This window comes from Papaver somniferum, chromosome 2 (assembly GCF_003573695.1).
Source record: "Papaver somniferum cultivar HN1 chromosome 2, ASM357369v1, whole genome shotgun sequence".
In the NCBI taxonomy this organism is placed as follows: Eukaryota; Viridiplantae; Streptophyta; class Magnoliopsida; order Ranunculales; family Papaveraceae; genus Papaver; species Papaver somniferum.
Genome location: NC_039359.1, coordinates 201,842,167 through 201,865,587, shown reverse-complemented (window position 1 = coordinate 201,865,587; position 23,421 = coordinate 201,842,167).

The following is a 23,421-nucleotide window of genomic DNA, read 5'->3' as shown; positions in this document are numbered from 1 at the left end:
ATTGTATGTCTCTCGATCATCTGGGAGTCGTCTGTGCTAAGATATATGCTTTCTTGGTATTAGCAGATGCGGAGAGAAAGCATAAACGTAATGAAATGTCACAGAAGAAAAGAGTTGAGGATGAAAAGCTCATATCTCATCAGCAGAAACACCGTCGACTTCAGCAAGTGAGACTATCAACTAAAGATGAAGTGCGGCCTTGTGTTGATGGTGTAGTTCCTGACGTGGGTCAATGATGAACTTCGTCATAATTCGTCATCAGAAAATTCAGAAGTTAGGTCTTCATTGAAAATAATGTAGAATCTTCGTCCGATGTCGGATTTTCGCGATCTACCCATGTTTATTCATGCCCAGGAAATTTCCAAGCTTTATTGAAGGAGGTTTTTGAGTTTTGAGCATGTTTAGGGGCCCAAATAGGCGAAACAGTAAACTTCCAGGAGACTTCCAGAAAATTTTCAGCTGGTATGTAGTCCAATGGTTTGGCCACATCTTTTTTCTCGTTTCTCCAATTGCTATGAATTTTGGATATGTTGTAGAGGACATCCATACGAATAGAATGATATATTACCCATCCCTAGATTCTTCACCAATTTCTACCATCTCTCTTCTTTGTGCGTGATAGTGTAAAATCATCTCAGGCGAGCTTGTTGTAAAACACTCATGTTGTGTCTTTCGACCATTCGCTTGTGTCTGGAACGGTTGGTGAAGGATTTTAATGTCATTGATTAATTTGAGATCATGACCCCTTGATTGATATATGAGCATGGTGCTTGCAGTGCCATCTTGTTTCTGTCAGTCGTAGAAACATCACTTTTGAAACCCTGGTCAGGGGACCATAACTGAGGTTGCTCTCAAGAGGGGGTGATGTAATGACCATGGTTGCATGTCCTTGTGGTAGCATTACTTTTATTATGAATGATTATCACATGAGAGTTTGGTTTCACGGGTCTTAGACTGTGAAACTGATAATCATGATCACTGGACTGTCAGTCCCCAGTATTTTGTTAAATCTCTCCTTTTCGTTTTCTCTTCTTCTGGCAAGACTTGGATAGAGGACCCAGGTATAAAAATTGATGTAAAGACCTAGGTGGTCGAATTTGAAGGTACCTTGATGAAGGACTTAGTGGAAATACCTGGTGGACACCGATCGACTGTGGAAGTTATGAATCTCGTCTAAGAATTGTTGATTGCATATTGTATGCTATAAAAGATGCAGGAACCTCATACGACGTCGGAGTTTGATGCTTGAACCCAACTTTTGAAGCTAAGAGACCGAGTTATCTCATGAGACAAGAATCACTCAATTTGGAGTTGTAGAGGTCAGCAACGAAGCATGCACATTTGTAATTTGTAATCCCGTATGCATCGCCATATTGAAATCAAAGTATTTTCCAAAGCATGGACCGTTACATACAATTGCTAGGAACAAGGGTACTTGGGTTTGGAATGGTACAACTCGAGGTTTATAAATAGTTAGGAAATATCATATATGGGAAGTAGCTCATGGTCAGGATATAAGTATTTGGAAGGATAATTGGGTGAATATGAAGTCACAACCTCTCATTAGGACAACTGAGTATCATCTGCAAGATTATACTCAAGTTTCTCAGCTTATAGCTCCTTACTCAAAGCAATGGGACGAGGCTGCTCTAGCAGAGTTATTTACCCTTACAGAAATAACATAAATTTAGTCCATTATAATCTCCTACTAAATCGGGTATTTCTCTACTAAATCTATATATAAAATGTTGTTAGCTAATCAATGTTCTTATACTGTTGCACAACAGAAACAAAGGCTCAGGCTATGGCACATGAATATTTTACCTAAATTAAGATTGTTTATTTTGAAGTGTCTTCAAAATATTCTACCTTTAAAAGTACATCTGTTTATATCCTGAAACTTTTGATCACTTGTTTTTTCATTGTGATTTTGCTAGAGCCATATGGTTTCAGTTATGCCCATAAGTATTTTCTACTGTTCACCAATTTACTTCTCTCAGGGACTAGATTTTGCATTAGTTTGATACTAAGATTAATTCTGATGCTCAAAAAATGTTCAATATTTATATAGTTATCCTGTGGAAAATTTGGAAAGCACGCTATAGTGCTAGCATGGAAAACAAGCGACCATGTCCAGTCGTAACTATTCATCAAATCCAGATTTTGTTAGAGTCCCTGACTCAAACACAGAAGCTTTATTTGAGGCTTTAGAAACCTTTTCCTGCTATTGAAACTACCTCTAATAAGCATCTTTTTCATTATTCAATGGTGCATCAATACTATGACAATTGTTTAATGTCTGTGGATGCTTCCTTGGGGCAATGGTCTTCTTCTTCGGGTTGTGGGATCGTCTTCTGTAGAGCCAATGGTCGATTTGGAGAAGCCAGATGCTGGCAAACACGTGCGGAATCAATTCTAGAAGCTGAAGCTCAAGCACTGCTGGCGGCTGCTGAATAGGCTCAAGATATGCATGCTCAGAACATCACTTTCATCTCTGACAATCTTGCACTTGTTAATGCCATCAACAGTGATCTTTCTAATATCCCTTGGACAATCTTCTCTTATGTTCAAGACTGTAAAAACGGATTAACTTTGTTAGGTAGTTCACTATGTAAATATGTTCCGCGTAAAATGAATGAAGCAACAAATATTTTGGCTAAGTTAGCTAGGAAATCCCATGTAACTAGTGTTTGGGATAACACACCCCTGTATGTATTTCGGATAAGCTGTTTCCTATCTTGTAATTTATGTACTACTTTTCTGTTTGGTTTTAATACAGTTACTTTCAAAAAAAAAATTTAAAAAAATCCCGTATAAAATTTTCAGATTCCGTAGACCTGACGGTAAAGGCCCTATCTTTCAGCTGTATGTCCGATCGATGCGCTCTTTTGGTATGTTGTATAAGAGACATAGACAAAAATCTTTCGTCAGGAAGAATTGTCCCATTCCTCACTTGTTAGTACGTTTTTCTAAACCCATGGCCTGAAGTGTGTTGTATCTCATTTGTAGAGGTGATGAGAACATCTTGTAGAATACTTGGGATTGTGCCCGCCCATCGTGAAAGCTTCGGAAAGACTTTCATGTGAACATATTTCATGTCTACACACCTTGATATGAATCATTAGTGCTTGGAGAATTCCACCTTGTCGAGCAATACTTCAGAGAATGGTTAATTGATGAAGCCCTGTCATGAGGATGTTTCTCTTGAGACCGTTGTTGATGCTAGATCACGATTGAAATTTCTCCAGAAATTCTTGTTGATGCTGAGACCATGAACGGAGTTCCTCCACATATCCTTGTTGATGCCGATACTATGTTTGGAGTTGCTCCAGAGACCGAAAAAGGCTAGAACCATGATTATCGATATAGCCTTTGCTCCTTCATCCAGTGATCCTTTTACATTCACGAACTAGTTGGTGAGTTGAGCATTCCTAAAATGAAGATGTTCTAGGACTTCAACCCAAATTCTCCTGAATATGACTTTACTGTGAAGTGGCTTCGTCAGGGAATCGATATTGTTGTGGCAGATAACAGCGACAGTCTCCATTCTGGATGTGAGAATAAAAAGTTCCTTGGTCATGCAAGCTTCGTGATGTAGAGAAGTTATGTTGATGACGTTTCATGGAATTACATCAGTCTGCAATAACTTGTTATGTGCATAACATTTATTGATAGATTTGAATCGATTTCTCCAATAAGGTCAAGTCCCCAGTATATCTTGAAGGAGTTTATGCCATCCATGGATGAATGACATAGCATCTGCTTCAGAAGTCTTTTCATGGGGGTTAATGAAGACTTATCGATTGTAGTTCTGCTATGCAGATCGTCTTGGTGTTGAATCAGTAGGCGTTAATGATACTCGTACTGAAGTTAGAGGTTTCAGATGTACTCTTTGATTGGGAGTACAATTTGAAGGATTCTAAGAATAAGGCACCGAGAGATGAGCGATTTTTGATTTTCAGTTGGCCTTGTAAAAGTAGGCGATTGACAGTTGTAGGGATTTTCTTTTGGTTTGATAAAGATTTTCATTTAAATAAACTGATGTTTATTGCTGAAAGAGATTCAATTACTGAATGCAAGTATTGCATATTTTTTCGAGGGATTGATCAAGCCACGAATAAATTAAGAAAATCATGCTTCAAACTTCAGATGCTTGAGGTTCAAATCATCAGATCCCTCAAGAGAACGTCTTAGGCATGATCGTATGGTCCCTGAATATCTTCTGTTCGACTTTTCCTTCACTAGTCCTCCAACGTGTGAGATTTCATGCTCGTACAGGCGTCAACACTTTTGCATAATTCGGCGGTGGACATTCCTGAATGCGGAACAAGAGTACATCCAATACATTCCTTGTCATGATTGCATATGTCTCTAAAATGAACATTCCAGTGAGATGCTTGATTCGAAGAGGTGCGAACACTTGGTAAAATATTGTTGTGGTGAAGATATACATTCATGGTGTCTTGCAACGGCTGAGTTGTTAGCAGAATTGAGTCACCATGCTAGGAGAGCATGTAGGAGAATATATGATATGGACAAAGGAGGAATGAGACTTGCCTGAGTGCAGAATATTTTGAGAAATGTCGATGCACCTTCTTCAGGTTCTTGCTTCAACCTCATCAGAATTTCCTCCCAGTGCCATGACGATGGAGGGCTCACCAAATCTCCTGGATCGAACCTTCTTCGTTGGAGAGATGTGAAACCAAAGGCGTTTTGTCAGTAGTCATCTTTTCAACATGGATCCATTTTCGTCCGAGGATCATGTCATATCATGGATCTTCCTTGACTATGAAAAACTTGGCTTCTGTCTAGGTTGAGCCTATTTTCATCTTGAAAGTAATGTATCCATAAGCATCTCTGAGCGTTCCTTCATGATTCTTGATTGAGATGGGAACATGAGTAGCTTCTTTTCGAGTGATGCTTGCGGCTCTAAGAGTCTTCAGTGGAATTATATTGATGGCGGTTAAACGTTCTTCCAAATTTGTTTCCTTTGAGATCGACTATGATAAGCAGTCTATGGTCGTGCATATCCTTGTCTGTGGCTGAAATCCCAGGGAGTATTTCTGGAAATGGACAGTCGCCTCCCTGGTTTGATGTGATTCAGTGTTGTGAACATGTATTTCCTTTGTGCCTTCGATGAATAGAACATTTCACATATATGTTCGACCATGAACCGCTTCTTTGACAGGTTGTTCAGAGAGAGAAAGTCCCGAATGAGAGAGGATCCATGTGCACCCATTCAGTCCCCAGGTTAAGTTCTCCTGATTCGACCTTTTCCTTGAAGTTTCGCTTCAAAATATTGCAGTCGGTTGTTGTATGATTGGCGAACCTATGAAAGCGACAATAACGAGGATTCTCCATTTCTTCTTCAGTCGTCTTTTTATTGACGTATGCAAATTTGATTGCACCATCTTGGATCCAGACTTCTAGCAACTAGACCACTTTTTTAATGGGAAGAGGGAAGTCTGGGTCTGTCTGGTCATTTTGTTGACGCTGAGTCGACATTTGTGCATTTCGAGTTTGATTATTCTTCCTTTGAACTGGAGAAGCATGCGTGTGCTATTGTGCCTCGGTTTTCCTTTTACTTCCTTCAGCAATAACGTTCATGGAAGGATGGAGGTTGAGTTTCGAAGTGGAAGAATACAAATTTTTCCTTATACCCTTGCAAACTTCTTTATTCTGGAATGGCTCGGATTGGATGAGTAGAGCAACAGCCGATTGGTCAGTTGCTTCGGCTACGATCCGAGAATGTAATCCTCCAAAAGTGATTTATAAAATGACATTATCCCTTCATCGTAAGAGTCTTGATTGAAGCGTGCCAAAATGGACGAATCTTCTTTAGGAATTCGTGAGAATTGTTCCGAGGTTTCACGAACGTCCAAGCTAGATTAGTGGAGCCTTGTGCGCTTAACATGAGTGTGGACTTTGTGTTCGTCGTCGTTGGTGGAGGTATGGATCTTAGAAGAGAAATCAACACCAGTGGTAACATAGGAAGGATTTCCAGCAACATTCTTTTTAGAGATATCATATGTTGGTTCCCTTGATAACTGATATGTAAGAACTTTCAAAAGGGCGAACACCTCGTTAAACATTTAGGATATGTTGGTTCCCTTGACAATTTCCGCTTGATTTGTTACTACATCATTTAGGATTTTCATCAGATCAGCAATGGTGGTTGAGCTTTGAGTGTTCATAGCCTCTATGGGAGCTTGACCAGGCCAACCAAGTTTAGTAGTAATTGGAAGAAATTCGCCAGTACTGGGAGATAATAAATTGAGATTGGATATTTCTGAGACCTCCCCATAATCGACCATCTTTGATGAAATTGTGAGTTGCAACCGAGAGAATGATCTCCACTGTGGTCGCCAATCTGTAGATGGGGCAAAACGATTTGCTGTTTTTTACGGAAATGAGGAGACGACCGTACGGAGGAGGTTCCTTGAATCGATCAAACTACTTAACCTCACACAGATGCACTACAAAGGAAGTACTTGAATTCGAGAGATCAATTTGTAGGACTCCGGCCTAAACCAAGACAATGGTCGTTCCAGAGTCAATTCGGTCACAAGAGAGGATGGGTCGATCTGTAGGAGGGAAGCTGAGAAATGTGTGAGATCAATGGTGATCGAAGATTGTAGGTATGTTGTGTATTCTGTGTGAAGAAATAAGATAAGTTCTGATTGATTGAATTTTTCTCTGTTGAGAGTAATTGCTCAGATGTTGAATTCTTAATCTCTTGATGTCTGTTTGATGAGACATTGTCTTGTTTATAAATCATGATTCAGAGGCTTATTTATATTTCTAGAATTGTAAACACCTTGATCCCATGAAGTGTGACAGTTGCTGGAGTCAAAGAGTGGGGAAGTGGAAATCGTGTTAAAACCAGTTTCTCATCGTGTGAAGACTTGGTTGATTTTCCATCCACTACTTTGCTAACTCCTCCAACTGATTGCACACCTTGCTCACATTCTTATCGTGTTTATGAACACACGTGACGTAGACCGAAAGACCAAAAACCTAGTTAATATCCCCCATGTGACACGATTGATGTCTCGTGTATTTAGTTAGTCAGTTGCTGACTTTATGGGACGATGAATCCTTGTATTGCTGAGTCGAACGTGATTTGCAAATGTTCTAAGACTCATGAATTGAACATGTCTGTTGAGACAAAGGTATAATTCTCGAGTAAATGTTGATAGTTAAGGTGAGAAAATATTACTCATTCGATGAATGAATTGTTGAATATTGATAGTTGAACCAATATTCCTTAGTCTGAGAAAATATTGATCATCTGAGAAAATGTTGCTCGTTTGATGAATTATTGGTAGCAGAACCAAAATAAAATATTAATTTAAAATACTGGTAAATGAACCGAATATAATTAATTAGAATGTTGATCATGGGATCAACGTAAAATTATTAGTGTTTGAATCTGCTCAGAATTATGTTTTGCAAAGCTTTGGATCTGAAACCCTAATTTTGATCAATTGATGATTTATTGAAAATCAACCACGGAGTGAAGGAGGGACCGGCTACATGGGATGATGAGTCGACCATGTAACGCCCAGCTGCTCAAGTGAGGAAAATACCAAAGTCTCCTGAAGACCAGTTGGTGAAAAGATGATTAAATGCTGGTTTAATCCTTCGTTAAAATAATGTTCGTCTGAACCTTAGGTGATAAAACCTAATAAATTATTAAGGGATGAAGGATCGACCAAGGGGTCATGAAACCTTCCCCGGTTAGTCACGAGATCGACTGACGATCATTTGATGAAATTCCAAGTTGTTTGGAAGAGTTTGAACCTAATGTGAACAAATTAGGTCAAATTATGAAAATATGTGGGACCGTCTCCTTGAAAGACAAAGAGCCAACCTTGGCCGGTCAAGGTAACATGCTCATGTCATCAAAGTGTTCGTGTCTCGCTCCTGAGAATTTTGATATTTTCTGATATGCGTTTGAGCTACATTTTGAGAAAATATGAAGAAATCAAGGATTTTGCTGAAACTGAGGAATCTCCATGAGACGATGGAAATAATAAATAAAATAAGGGATTAAAAGGTGTGGTACCGGCCACGGCTAGGGCAGGGCCGTCCGTCTAGCGAGCCAGGTCCTGTGACACCTTTCCCAATTTTATGTAATTTCCTTGATGTGAAGGAAATACCATGAAATTGAGGAGTTTCATAAGGTTAAGGAATTTCCATGAGATGATGGAAATAATAATAATAAAAGAAGGAATCATGAAGTGTGGGACCGGCCATGGATAGGGCATGGCAGGCAGGCCAATAAGCCCGGTCCCATGGCACTTTTCCTAATTTTATATTATTTTCATGATTTTAGGGAAATATCATGAAATCAAGGAGTTTGCTGAAAGTGAAGGAGTTTCCATGAGATGAAGGAAACAAATAATAATAATAATAATAATAATAAAATAAAGGCGTGTGGGAACGGCCACGACTAGGTCATGGTCGGCCGGCTAGGGCCCGATCCCGCGAGTCTTCCCTAATTTTATATCTTTTCCTTGATGTGAAGGAAATATCATGAAATCAAGGAATTTCATGGGATGAAGGAAATAATAATAAAATAATAAGGAATGCAAGTTATGGGACCGGCCACAATTAGGGCATGACCGGCCGGCTAGTAGGTTTGGTCCCGCGAAACCTTTCCTAATTTTTTATTATTACTTTGATACGGAGGAAACACCATGAAACTGAGGATTTTCCATAAAATGAAGGATATTTGTTCAAATGAAGGGATTTTCATGAGATCAAGGAAAATAATAAAAATATGATAAAATATAGAATTGGGCGTGGGACTGGCCACAGCATGACCGGAAGGCCGGTGGGTCCAGTCCCCTAGCGCCCTAGCTAATATTTTATTATTTATTATTTTCTTCCTATTTTGCATAGGTTCATCGTTCCTTCGTATTTCGGAATGCTCGTTCGTGCATTCAGGTGCTTGTTAGTGCATTATTGTTGAATACGCTTCCACCATTTTGGTCGGGGCTTACTCGATAGCGGCTCAGATGCCCATACGTTGAATATTTATTACTAACCCATGGAATTCTGCTGGGAAGAGCCATGAATTGAAGTAATGAAATATTATGAAAAACGTAGAATATTTCTGAGTATTCAGTTAATGAATTTAATGATTAGAAATAATTAATTGACGACTCTATACTAGCAGGCACGCTGTCTAGGAGCATTAATTATTTAAGGATTGAGTGATATGAGCTAGTTGAAACGTCATATTTATTATGTATAGTATAGTTAGGGAAAACATGTTGTTGCATCTTGAAGACGTTATAGCTCTATACTAGCAGGCAAGCTGTCTAGGAGCCGTCCAATCATAATGATTCTATACATATGTCTTTTATATAGTTCGGGAAAAAATTGTTACATCCTGAGGACGTTATTGCTATATATTAGCAGGCAAGCTGTCTAGGAGCCGTCCAATCGTTCGATTCTATATAGAAGTAATTACTGAAATTTCTCAGCATTCATGAGATATGTCGTTGCCTCAGTTGAGAGACTACACATCTACATATGCTCTGAGAGACAGTATTCTCAGCCAGAGGTTCTTGCGGCATGAGCTTTCATGCTTCGATGAGAGACGTGAGCCTCAATACTCATCTGATTGCTGGATCAAGAGTTTGTACAATTATGGTTTTACGATTTTAGCCTTTGTCGAAAATCCACCATCTACACTTACACACTTGAAACAGATTTACCACACTTCCAAACAAGTTTAGAATTGGTTCATCTGACTTTCAAGAACTATGTGATTTATCAAGAACCACTCAATCACAAATCACGGGTTTCATGGTTCTACCAAAACAAGTTTCGGTTCTACCTCCATGTGAGTACTGTGCATAGTCACTAGCTTTCCAAACTTTGGTTGACTAGGTACTAGAATCGGTTCCCCACATATATATGGTATCTAAATTATATGTGTTACACATGTCCATACACTCCAAAAATATCGACTTTTAGCCACGGATTCATAGTAGTCGTGGCTATTGATGACATATTTCCACGACTTAGCCTGAGGGTGGCAGTAGATCGTTCATTTGCCACGACCTGTAGAGTATTTGCTTCGAGCTGACAGCAGACCCGTATTTGTATGTTATGAACCTTTTTATAGCATTTTAGTCATGGCATATTAGTCTGTGATGACTGGTGAGCTTTTGCTACGACGGGTCGTGGTAATGTTGGGAAGGAACTGCCCATATCATACGCTGCCAAATTTCCCGCGAATGAGATTTCGTCCCACGATAAAACTAAATTGAACCTACCCACTTCTCCTTCTTCTCATTACCATCGACTGGAACCACCAAAAAACCTAAAAAATGTTGCTCTCTCCCTAAACTTCGATACTTCATCTCCTGCTCAACTCAACCCTAAATACCATTTATATCAAAACTGAACCAATTGTTTTTGGTTTCCTCCTCCTTTCTTCTTATTCTTCAACGACAACCTGCATAATTCGAAAATTGTGTTACAAACCCTAGGTACTGAAATATCATAGGGTAGGATAATTCATTCTTTGTTTGATTCTCTCGAAAAACCTAGATTCTTCCAAGGATCGGTTCCCCTTTCTGCTATAAACCTTGCTGCACCTCATACAAGGATAGATTCCACTTTGTGATGTATTGCACCTCTTCATAGGATCGGTTCCCCTTTACCCAGATTCGGTTCAATAAATCACAAACTCGATCATACCACAGGTGATTACTTAAGATCAGTTTCAGTAAAAAAAGTCATACCAATACATAAGTCAGGCCTCATGTGAATAGTTTTACCAAAAACACAAACAAGTCATGAGCGGTTATACTAATCACAGATATTGGTCGTTCATAATATATGCAATGAAGAACAATCCCAATAACGCCTGGCGATTTTCTTTTCGATTCACAAAACAAGTTCGTGAACTTACTTCCTTAAAACACATGTAAAACATTGTTTCCTAGGATGAAATCCTCACCTCATACCCATAAATAATGACAATCGCATTTAAACGATTATGTCGATGTCTTATCTACAAAGTTTAATGGTTAAGCAATAAACCTCGTATTGTATTCCTTAATACTATGTCTATCTAGAGTGTTCATGCTTCGCAGTTTTGTTTTCAATATGCACGACTTGAAAGATACGTTAGGGAATGAAACAGTTCAAGTGAAATATCACTAACCTCAAGTGGAAGGATGATATTGTGGTTGTAGCTCCTTACTTATTCACTTCTTCAAGTCTTCGCAATACTTGTAATGTCTCATATCCTAATACTTTCAAGATAACCTATAAGAATTTGACTCTAGTACATTTAATCAAGCGACTCTTAAATGAGTTTTGGTTCACTAAAATATAACAACCAAACTTGACATACTAACGTTTGGTGGGTTCAACCGAGCTATGCTCTAACACTGTTGTTATTATTAAATGCGTTTGATGGTCTATATATACATCTTTATTCCTTATATCCTTTTGATAAAATTATTTTACTTCCTCCTTTTCTCTTTTTCTCTCGTCTCTTGTCAGATCACTCGGAGCCAGTTGTGTCAAGCTCTTCTTCTTCCTCCCGTTGATCGGTTCATTCTCCTACCAATCCTACTCCTCCTTCCGATCTGGTATGAGTTATATACCCTGGGTTGTTATTATCCTTCATTGTTGCGTTGAAGTGTACTTAATTATTTCTTCTCTTTTTCTTCAGGATATGGGAAAACTAGATGGCGCCCACGGTAAGGGGAGAGGCTCAAACCAGCAGGTTAAAGGTAATGAGTCCGGAAGTGCTAATGATAAGCGGAAAAACCCCTCCAAGCAAGCTCCTAAAGTTTCTCGCAGCATGGACGCCGATGCTGAGTTGATGGCTGTTCCAGAGGATCTTCAGTTCTGATATCCTCGTGTTATTTCAGCAGCGGAGGCCGGTGTTGATGACCGCTTTGAGTTGGTGCACGAGCTTTGGGTATCCTCATCTAAAGCGGCTAACTATAGGCGCATATTGGAGAGATTTGGTCATATGTGTCTTCATGCGGAAATGCCTGCCAATTCCTTAATTGTGGCTAATGAAGATTTAATGGATATTGCGGACGACCTTTCTCAAGAGGAGGAAACGCCTATTGATCCGACTACGTTCAGGAAGTGGGATGCCTCTATTCAAACTTATCTAGTTCTCCAATTCCCTATTCGCTGGCTCAAGGATTTACTGGATCTAGCAAAGGTGAGTCATAGTGCACGGAGTAATCTACCTCGTGAGATTGATGAGCTGGACCAGGAGTATAGGCGCTTGATCAATGTCCTTGATATCAAGAAGGATGCTTATGATCGTCTAATGGCGGATGTTGGAATAATTACTAGTGAGATGAGAACTGCCCGAGCTGCTGCTGAGGAGGTTAATACCCGACTTATCAATAAGAGAGCTGAGCTGGCTGCGTTAACTACTAATTAATTTTTCTTTGCTTTATGAGTGGGTTTTTAAACAATACTTTTGCTTGGATTATTCAGGATATCGTTGTGGTTTTAAGACATGTTTGGTTATTTACATTTATTATTATGGTTGAATCAGTAATTAATGTGGTGTTATCACTTTATTTCTATAAATAGAGGTAAGTAGATCTGTTATTAGTTAGTAATTTTAGGTTTCTTTCATTATTTCTGTTGTGAATTGTGATTTGTTGCAGATGGCTCAACGCTTACATGGTTACGTTTTATCCTTAGCTCATGTGCCCACGCTAGTCATTCCTTACGAGAAGAATCACGAGCTGGCTCGCCTGCTTTTAATAAAGGCTGAAGTATAAATGCTTCGATAAATCCGAATGACGAGTAGAGTGGATGCACATGCGCAGTTTGATGAGAAGCGTGAGACATATTCAATGGATCAGAGGATGCAGGTGTCCGGGGGATTGACTCTAGCAGTGCAGCGCGCGCTGGATGATACTATTGCTGCTCGGAATAGGTCCGAGCGGTTATTTCAAGAGTCGATGATTATGACGACTGATATTAAGAAGTAAATAGCTGATTGTCACGCATTCATTTCTCAACAAGCGGGTCCCAATCTTCGCGAGTGTGTTCTGACTCTATGTGCTGTGTCCGCTCTTATTCATCCTACCGATAAAAAGGCGGAATTAGCTCGTTTATTGGTGTTAAAAGATGAGGTGGGGGTGATCAAACTCATCGACTGATTTCTCTGGATAAAACGCGCAAAGCCTATGAAGAGCATAAGAAAACACTGAACATGGCTCGAGGAGCCCGTGCTTCTAGTGACGTTATGCACAAGATCCATCAAGTGCTTGAGGAAGTGCGCACGGTTTATACTGACTCTAATACTCAGTATGGTGAAGTACTTCTGATGATGCAAGACTTGGATCAAGACATTGCGTATTGTCGTTCACTTATCGCTAATCGTTCGTTAGAGGATTATTGCCGTCATCATCATCATCATTTTTTTAGGGGTAAATGCTGTCTTGGGTGTTGTGTTATTTTGTTATATATATACCGAGGATTATCTTAACCTATCACAACAAATAATTCTTAAGTTCTTTATTTTTTTATTGTGTTATTTCATGGCTAATCGTGTGAGATTAGTTTTAGAAGCAGTGTATTTAAATCGCCTGTTGACGGTAATGCGTCTTGCGCGCGATACGTTTGAGATTGAAAATTCGTGTTGGAATGAATAGTTGGCAGTTGTAGACCATTTGGTGTGAAATTTCAGAGTGAAGGCGGGTTACCCGAGATGAATCTCCTTGCATATCGTAGTCATTGCCGCGAGCAACGTCTGATTACTCACTTCTGATGTGTAGATGCGGATCACAGCGTGAGGTCTATTGAAATGGCTCTTGTTGAAGTTCACAGGACGCTTCAGGCACTGCCCTTTTTTTTGGGACTATGCTTATATATAGGCTAGAGATTCTCAAGTAGTTAGGAACTATGTGGGAGTCAATTAATGCTTTATGTTTGTTGCTTAAGAAACAAAAACTTGAGTTGTTGCAAGCCACTGTTGTCGGAAATGCTCGACTTGTCGTGAGCGTGAGGTTTTATTTGAAGTTAGCCAGACGCAGTACCTTAATGCAATGTATTTATACGTGGATCATTTGAGTGCTTTCCAGGTTGATCCTTCAGTGGAGGACATCATGGCTGCGGATAAGGCACTTAAGGTATTTTCTGATGCTCGTGTACAGATGGAACACAAAGAGAATGACTTATCTATTGCGCGCGGTAGACTAAGGCACGCGAATTCATCTCTATCTTCATTTTTTTTTACTTAATGAAACTTTTATCCACAAGATGTTTCGTTATTTCCGCTCTATGTATTATCTCAGACAGTTATGAATGAATATATCCATTATGTTACTTTTTTTTTTAAATTGTATCATCACCCGCGGAGCTTGTTCGGCTCTGAAGTTATTGGTGTACTGCATTGATTATGGATGGAACTTAGCCAAACTTGGTGTTATTGGTGCACTTCATTTAGTCATGCACAGAACCTATCCGGACTCAGGGCTATTTGTGCACTTCATTTGGTCATGCACAGAACCTAGCCGGACTCAGGACTATTGGTGCACTTCATTTGGTCATGCAGAACACCTAGCCGTTCTTGTGGATATTGGTTCACTTCATTTGGTCATGCAAAAAACCTAGCCGTTATTGTGGCTATTGGTGCACTTCATTTGGTCATGCGCATAACCTAGCTGTACTCAGGGCTATTGGTGCACTTCATCTGGTCATGCACAGAACCTAGCCGTTCTTGTGGCTATTGGTGCACTTCATTTTGTCTTGCACAGAACCTTGCCGTTCTTGTGGCTATTGGTGCACTTCATTGGTTATGCACAGAACCTAGCCAGACTCGGGGCTATTGGTGCACTTCATTGGACATGCACAAGACCTACCCAGACTCGGGGCTATATATATTTTAACACATCATGTAAGATAAAGATTATCTATGTTAGAGCATAGCTCGGTTGAACCCACCAAGCGTTGTTATGTCAAATTTGGTTGTCATATTTTAGTGAATCAAAACTCATTTTAAGAGTCGCTTGATCATGTACTAGAGTCAACTTCGTATAGGTTAGCTTGAAAGTATTAGGATATGAAACATTACAAGTATTGCGAAGACTTGAATAAGTGAAGAAGTAAGAAGCTACAATGACAACATCATCCTTCCACTTGAGGTTAGTGATATTTGACTTGAACTGTTTCATTACCTAACGTATCTTTCAAGTCGTGCATATTGAAAACGAAACTGTGAAGCATGAACACTCTAGATAGACATAGTATTAAGGAATACAATACGAGGTTCATTGCTTAACCATTAAACTTTGTAGATAAGACATCGACATAATCGTTTAAATGCTATTGTGATTATGTATGGGTATGAGGTGAGGATTTCATCTTAGGAAACAACGTTTTACATGTGTTTTAAGGAAGTAAGTTCGTAAACTTGTTTATGAATCGAAAAGGAAATCGCCAGGCGTTATTGGGATTGTTATTCATTGCATATCTTGTGAACATCTAATATGTGTGATTTAGTATAATCTCTCACGACCTGCTTGTGTTCTTGGTAAAATTGTTCACAAAGGCCTGACTTATGTATTGGTATGACTTTTATTAGTGAAACCGATCTTAAGTAATCACCTGAGATGAAATGATCGAGTTTGTGATTTGTTGAACCGAAGATGGGTAAAGGGGAACCGATCCTATGAAGAGGTGAAACACATCACAAAGGGGAATCGATCCTTGTGAGGTGCAGCAAGTTTGCAGCAGAAAGGGGAACCGATCCTATGGACATGTGCAACACGTTTTTAGGCAAAGGGGAACCGATCCTATGGACATGTGCAACACATATAAGTTAGATACCATAAATATGTGGGGAACCGATCCTAGTACCTAGTCAACTGAATTTTGGAAAGCTAGTGTGACTATGCACAGTACTCACATGGAGGTAGAACCGTTAAACCCATGATTTGTGATTGAGTGTTTCTTAATCAATCACATAATTATTGAAAATCAGATGAACCAATTCTAAACTTGTTTGGAAGTGTGGAAAATCGGTTTCAAGGTTGTAAGTATGAAAGAGGACTTACACAATAAGGATGTCAGCATACTTTGAACACGTTCAGTAATGTTTATCTTTTATTGTTCAAAGTTATTCCTTAATACTATAAGAAGAAAATCCCAGGTTCGGAATATAAATAAGTTAAGAATCTTTTAATTAAGGTTGTTAATTTTATTTTAGGAAAATGAGAATTAGTAATGTGCATTTACAAGTTGAGATTTTCCAAAGAGATTTTCGGTCATTTTTTTGGACAGAGCATTTCCAAGAATTATGGAAACCGAATTTGAAATATATTGAATATATTTGAAAATATTTTCGGTTTTGGAAATTCCTTGATGTCCAAACTTCCTTGTCTATAAATACTCGAAGTTCGCATTTCTAGAAAACTATTCGTTCGTGACAACAAACTTCCTCGGTTGTGTTGTTACTGGTGTATCCGCTTATTCGGAGAGGAGAGTAACCTAATTAGGCGAAATCTTTTACGGCCGCTCAATTTAAAGTCTTCTTTGGGATTGAGAAGCTCTACGAGTACCGTTGGCGGGAAACTAGATAATTGCGGTTTATCTTTTGTTTTCAATTGATTTGATTGACTAACAGTGGTTGAAATTTGATTGCACCTAGTTTGTTTATGCTTGAGAATATTCTCTTCTGATATAAGATTCACTCAAACTAGATCGAATTTTCTATAGGGATCTTTAGACTGTTGTTAGTGCTAAAGACAATCTTGTGATAATCCATTGTTAACAGACTCCGTTCTGTGCGTGATTGATCACAAGAGATTCAAATTGTTGTGTGAAGGTGTTTATTGAATATTTAAGAAAATTTGAAAACAAAGAAGATATTGAATTTTTCTAATTTGGGGTTCATAATCTTTGGTGTGCACAATACCTGTTTCGGTATAAGAGGATCCAACTATAATAGGTTTATCCTTGTGGTATATTGGATTGATTGGTTGTGTAGATAGGCATAAATACAATTCTTTGTGATTAAAAGTATTGATTGCAAAATCTTAACAATTACTTCGGTGATTGAACATAAGATAGATCTAAGAACCTGACGAAGGAGTTTATGTTAAGATAAACAGAAGAGCCTTTGTACGACTCACATCACTTGGTTGAATAAAGTAGATACCAAACAGATTTGTTGTTCCTTTACTGTTTGGAATACGAACCAAAGGAATTGTTCCAAGTACGTGACTTATTCATAAGGTGGAGGCGTGGGAATACAGACAGAACTAGGTGAACTATAGGTTTAGTTGCTTGAGCTCAACTATACGAAGTTGGTGTAATTTTGTGTAGCGGCTTAATCCTGAGAGTATTCAATTATGAACAAGGTCCCGGGTTTTTTTTGTATTTGCAGTTTCCTCGTTAACAAAATATTGCTGTGTCATTTACTTTATATTTCTGCATTATAGTTGTTTTATTATAATTAAAGTAAATTACACAAACGTTAATTCTTATTTACTTGATAAGCAATCCTATTATGTTTGGTTAAGTCCGAACCTTTTTATCAAGCAAACATACTTCGTTGTTATATTATCTAGATCTCGTATCCATAGACGATCACACGAAGTGTGAACTGATTAGTTGCACTGTCTCGACTCAGTCCATAGACAATCACTTTCGGAGAAAGGACTTATAGGTAGGAAAAGTTTTAGCTTGTGGTATATTTGGGTACCCTCGCCTTTTCAATTTATTATTGATAACCATCCACTCGGCGTACACTTAATTTATCATGCATAGTAAGCTTTTAACCATTTACCATTAATAGGTGTGAATACCAATATTCCGCAGAGCACGTGTCACGATCTTGGTGGTCTCATACAGGATAATTGTGTAGCCCTCTCTATACAGAGAAACCTGAGTAGCAGAGGATACTTTCGCATATCTACTTTATCTCATCCCAAGAAGAGATACCTCGACGTCCAGGATAGAGACATTGAAACCTAGTCTAGAGAGAGGTAGTCGGCGAAGGGACAGAGGTAAATGACATATCTAATCAGCATTATATGCACAAATATCTTATCTACACGCAAAACCAAAGCACGTGGAGAGAGATGAAGTGGAGGAATCTGACTGGCAAAGGCTAGCGGTGAGCGAAGGTATAATTTTTTTGGGGTTAAAAAATGTTTCCGCTGGTTTTGGTAAATTTGGGTGTGCTGTTAAGAAACGAATTTAGACCTAAACAAATGCACTGCACGGGAGTACTTTAGATTCGAGAGATCAATCTGTACAATCCTGGCCTAAACCAAAAAATGGTCGTTCCAGTATAGCTTCGGTCACAAAGTGAAGGAGAATGGTTGGTCTTAGGGAGGGAAGCGAATAAGGTGTTGAGACCAGAATGGTTAATTCTGAAGGTGTGGCTGTTTTATGACTTGTATCAGAATATGGAACTGGCTTGCGGAATGTAAGCTATCAGTTCTTTGGTGTTTTTCTGGATACTTATGTTTTTGTTAACCAAAACTCTGTTGTTGGTTGAAATAGGTAGAAACCTATTTATACAAGTCATAATTTGAACGCACCCTGGTCTCGAAGGAAGTGGGAGTAGTTGAGTGATGGAGAAGTGGAGCAATGTGTAAATTATAGAAACCACGTCCCCACTATAAAGGAAACGAGTTAGTTTACACCCACTACTCCTTGCCGCTACTAACTGCCCGCTTTCTTGACACTTTCTTATAATGAGCGTGTTGCACGCCGCACGCTGTAAACCGCCAGACTAATACCCTGATGAGCATCCCCCAGTTTGTGACATGTTTGATGTCTCGAGTATTTTCGTGGAAAATGTGCAGCATATTGCTGAGTGGGTCATGTGTGCAAAACTTAATTATTCTGACCAATCGTGCGTCGGCTAGGTGGTGGATGATCATGTTATGGCAAGTCAATCCATGGGACTTGCTGCAGGAAAATGACATGTGAACCTGAGACTTATTATGGGCCAGTTAACTCTGTGGCGAAGTTGGACGACCGTGATTACAGTTTATGAGAAAAGGTTGCCGTTGATTATGGCCACATCTTGTTGGCACCTGGTGATGGCGTAATGGCGCGTTTAGCGCCTGGTGTTGTCGCGGTCGTTATATCTTTGGCATATTGGTGTTCGACCCAAATATGTCTCGACAACATTGGCTCTAGTTTCAATGGCCTAGGTAACATTATTTAGCATGGCTGGCATAGAGACTTTATCTAAATTGGCGTTTGGCGTACCAAAACCCTAATTAGCGTGTGTGGCATGTGGCCGAGGCACGGTGACATTTTTTCTGCAGATGGTGCCATGGTCGTGCCAAAGGAATTATGGCAGGGACATTATGTGGGAACGTTCACAGGCGCAAGGATGGCCGTGGGTGGTCATAGTACGACGCCCTTTTTAGGGTTTTATGGGTCCCGCATGGCTCATGGCACGTCATAGGGCCAAAGTGGTGCAATTTTGGGCCACGACCAAGAATTAGGGTTTCGACTAATGCCACTAAAGCAAAAACGTGTTTTCTGAAGAAAAAAAATGCCCTGGTTGGAGTCTGTTATGGCGTTGGACACGAACAAAAAGTGGGTTAGCACGTAAGTGCGCTGTTTGTGGCACGTTGGCATGTTACTGTGGCGGAGTGGCATGTTGCCATGACGATTAGCACGTTGGCGTGGCATGGCACGCTTAGCATGCCGATTAGCAATTGGCGTGGAATGGAACGTTTGGCATGCCATTAGCATGTTGACGCGGAATGGCAGTTTGGCATGCCATTAGCATGTTGGCGTGGAATGGCAAGCTAATTGGCATTGTGGCCATTCGGTGTAATTTGCCTCTTTTAATAATGTGGAGGGTTTAGAACGACCTGATTGGTCAATAGGAAATGGGGCCATACAAACATAGGGCGTGGCCACATCTATGGTGCGTGTGGCGGATTCAAAGCGGCCTTATTGGTTGATGGAAAGAGGGTCGGCAAGGTATGGGCCCGGCCACACCTCACGTGCATGTGGCATATTTAGAGCTACCTGATCGGTCAGTGGAAAATAGGAGGTCCGGAAAGAAGCATGGGGGCAAGGACATCTGCAGATGGCGCCGGCTGGCCTATGTCACGGCCAAACCTCCCTTTGTTGATGCTCCTATTTTCCGCAGATCTTCTTTTATTCCTTGTTTTATGATTTTGGGTAGGACTTTGCACCTACTAATCCATGGCGGATCAATTGCTTAGTTTTCCTAAGTTTAGTTTCGACCAGCAGGGTCTGATATACTGCACAGGGCGCAAAAAACCTAATTTTTGCAAATTAATTAGATTGGTGTTTGAATCTTGTGAATTATCACAAAATTGATTGAATTCTGCGTGTTTACATAGAGTTTTTAGATTTATTGCTAGAGAGCAGCATGCTTTCCGGCTGAGTACTTTTATGCAAACCTTAACCTTGGTAGTTCAGGAAATTCATGCTACTCAACTGCGAGCGAACACTAATTGTCATGTTATATCAATATTAAGGGTTCAGCCGGGGAACATAGCACAAAAAGTATTCAGTGAATCCTATATTAATGAATAATACAGGCAGGGTGTTGAAATTTACAGAATATCTTGGATTGTTGCTACATGCACCATTCTAGATAAATTTCATGTACACATATTGAATTGCTCAATAAATGCGCCAATGAAGAGGTTATGTACTCATCACTTTTACATGGCTCTGTCTCTTTGCATAATGACAACATATTAAATGCAGGGTTGTACAATTTAGCCCTGAGATAAAAACCACCATCAATATTAAGTCCCCTGCTTATCACGTAACAGTGGCATTGTTGTGGGGTAAGCATGAGATGGTGACAGACGAGGATAAAAAATCGAAAGGGCAAGACATGAAGAGGTTACCAGGAAAAATTCGTCTGATCTTTGGCAAGAGGCATGAGTAGTCTGTGATCTTTGTTCCAGCGCGCTTCTTGGATTGGCCATGGAGTACTGGTGCTACGAAGTATTGGCGCCGCGGGCCAACCATATTTCTTCGACCAATGGCCTCCGTACTAACGCTGCGACCTTGGCCCCAAGGTTTGGTTTGACGACCCAGCTTCCCTTTTCCGTGCACGAATCTAATACGGATTCCTTTTCCTACTCGAATTCTCAATACGCTGTACATATAAAAGGCGTTTCCCATCTTCTTTATTTTTTGTTTCGTTGGCTTTGTTTCCGCGTCTTCATGTTAGCAACAAAAGTACACCAATCGTGAGCTGATCGGTGGAAGGAGCAGCAACAGTAAGAGAAGGCAAGCATATTTCAGGTATTTATTCCAACGTCTCTTACCTCTTGTTTGCTCTTCTGTGTTGGTGCGAATCCTAGCCGTAGGTGTGACTTCCAAGAACTTGCAAAATTATTACAATATGAATGATTCTTCTTTGCTAGTAGTATTGTAGTGTTAGCCTCGACATTAATAGCAACGAAACCAATCATTATTAGTGTCATTAGCAAGAATTCATAGGAGGATGGCCGCCGTTTGCTCCTTCCTTCATAAAACCTAGTATTAGTGTTTTTTTTTTGGGGGTCGTGAGCATAATTCCCGTGGAAAGATACGGTTTTCGGCCGAGGGTATATTTCCCGCGGAAAGACATGTGTTTTATTTGAGAGAGCATCAGTCCCCATTCTTTTGGTCGTGAGCGCCATGACATGTGGCCAAAGAAAATATTCCCATGGAGAATTTGTTGTTGGTTCTTGATCATTAGTGATTGTACTCAATTTTGGCAATAAAATCTTCATGCATGGTTTTTCTTCAAAGTAATAACTCTTTTCCTGTTTTGCTTCATTGTAGTTACTCCAAAAGTGAAAAGTAGCATAAGAAATTCTTGTTAAGATGTCACCTGGAGATGATTCTTCCGCCGTGTCAAGAAATGCTAACAACTCCAAAGATAATCCAAACATGGACGATGAATTCTTCACAAGGTCTTGTACATCCATGAGGACCCATCCCAAACATGTTGCAACCTTTCTGACCAGTTCAAAAAATGAAGGAGAGGTCAATCGATCTATCCAGGGAGTGTGATAAGGTTTTGTCTCCATAAGAAAGAGTACCCAGCTTCTCCCATTGACTTCAAGATTTGTCATAGCCCATTACGCTCTTATGATAAATGGATGAAATTCATGATAAGCCGTGACCATGTGAGTACTAATATGATTGAGGCGCAAATCATGAATGCTGTCATGGCGTCTGCGACACTTCATATTAGGAAGGACACTGAAGGTTTAATTACTTTTATCTCCAGATGGTGTGCGGAGACTCACACGGCTATATGTAGATGGGGTGAAATGACTATTTCTTTGGAAAGTGTAGCCGTTCTGTTGAATCTTCCAGTAATTGGGAATCTTAAAGTTATATTGTCCGAGGAAGAAGAATAAATGCAAGCCACTCTAGTCACGAAGTCGACAGGATATGTTAGAAAGAACTATGAGGAAAAATGCTTTTATACTTGGTGGGTGTCTGAATGGTTCCCTGAGGAGCCAGACCAGGTGTTGGATGACACACTCAGTGTTTCTGCATTTTTAACCTTGTGGTTCTCCAGAGATATTTTTGATGATGGATCTGGCAAGAAAGAAATAAGACAGAATGTCATCAAATTTGCTATCAAATTGGCGAAAGGCGTTGCTCTTCCCATAGGCAGTTTGTTCCTTGGCTCCTTGTACACATATCCGGATTTCTTAGCAGCAGACATGTACGTTTCTAATGAGTATACGAAGGTATACTCGTATATCCATGTCGCCTTCCTCCAAGCATGGTTGTGGGAGAATTTCAAAGATTATGCTCCTAATCTGGTAACTTCATTTCCTGGTACATATGGCGGCTCTAGGATACTCTGTTGGTTGAAAAGGCGTCCAAGATCTGGCTCAAATCTCGTCGATTTCTTTGACAACGCGTATGCAGTTAATTTCCGTCGCTGGGCTCCAGTCCACGCATCCATAGTTCAGCCAGACGTTTTTTCTTCCGCCCCGGACATGACGTTGCATTCTGATGGAGAAAAAATGAGCATTGGATAAACTGTGTTCATGCGAAGCTGCATACCTGGATATGTACCGTATTTTTTCAAGGAATATTTTGAAGTGGTTCCTTATAACACTGACAGGGCGGCTCGTCATATGGGTTTCGATCAGGGAATTCCATTCCGCCGTCCGTTGACGGCTCCAAAAGAAATTTTGACGTCTGCATTTGATAGCAACGTTTTTGCAACAAAGACAAGCCTCCCATTTTTTCTCCAAAAAAGACAACCAGTGACAACCCCTAAGTATAGGGAATTTTGGAAGGAAGAGTTCCTCGTTATTCATCAATTCTTGCATAATGTTGTGACAGATCCACGCGACAATCCCTCCTCCAAGGTTTTGGAAAAACACGGATTATTGAGGTCACCTTCTTCGGGTAAGCGGAAATATTCTA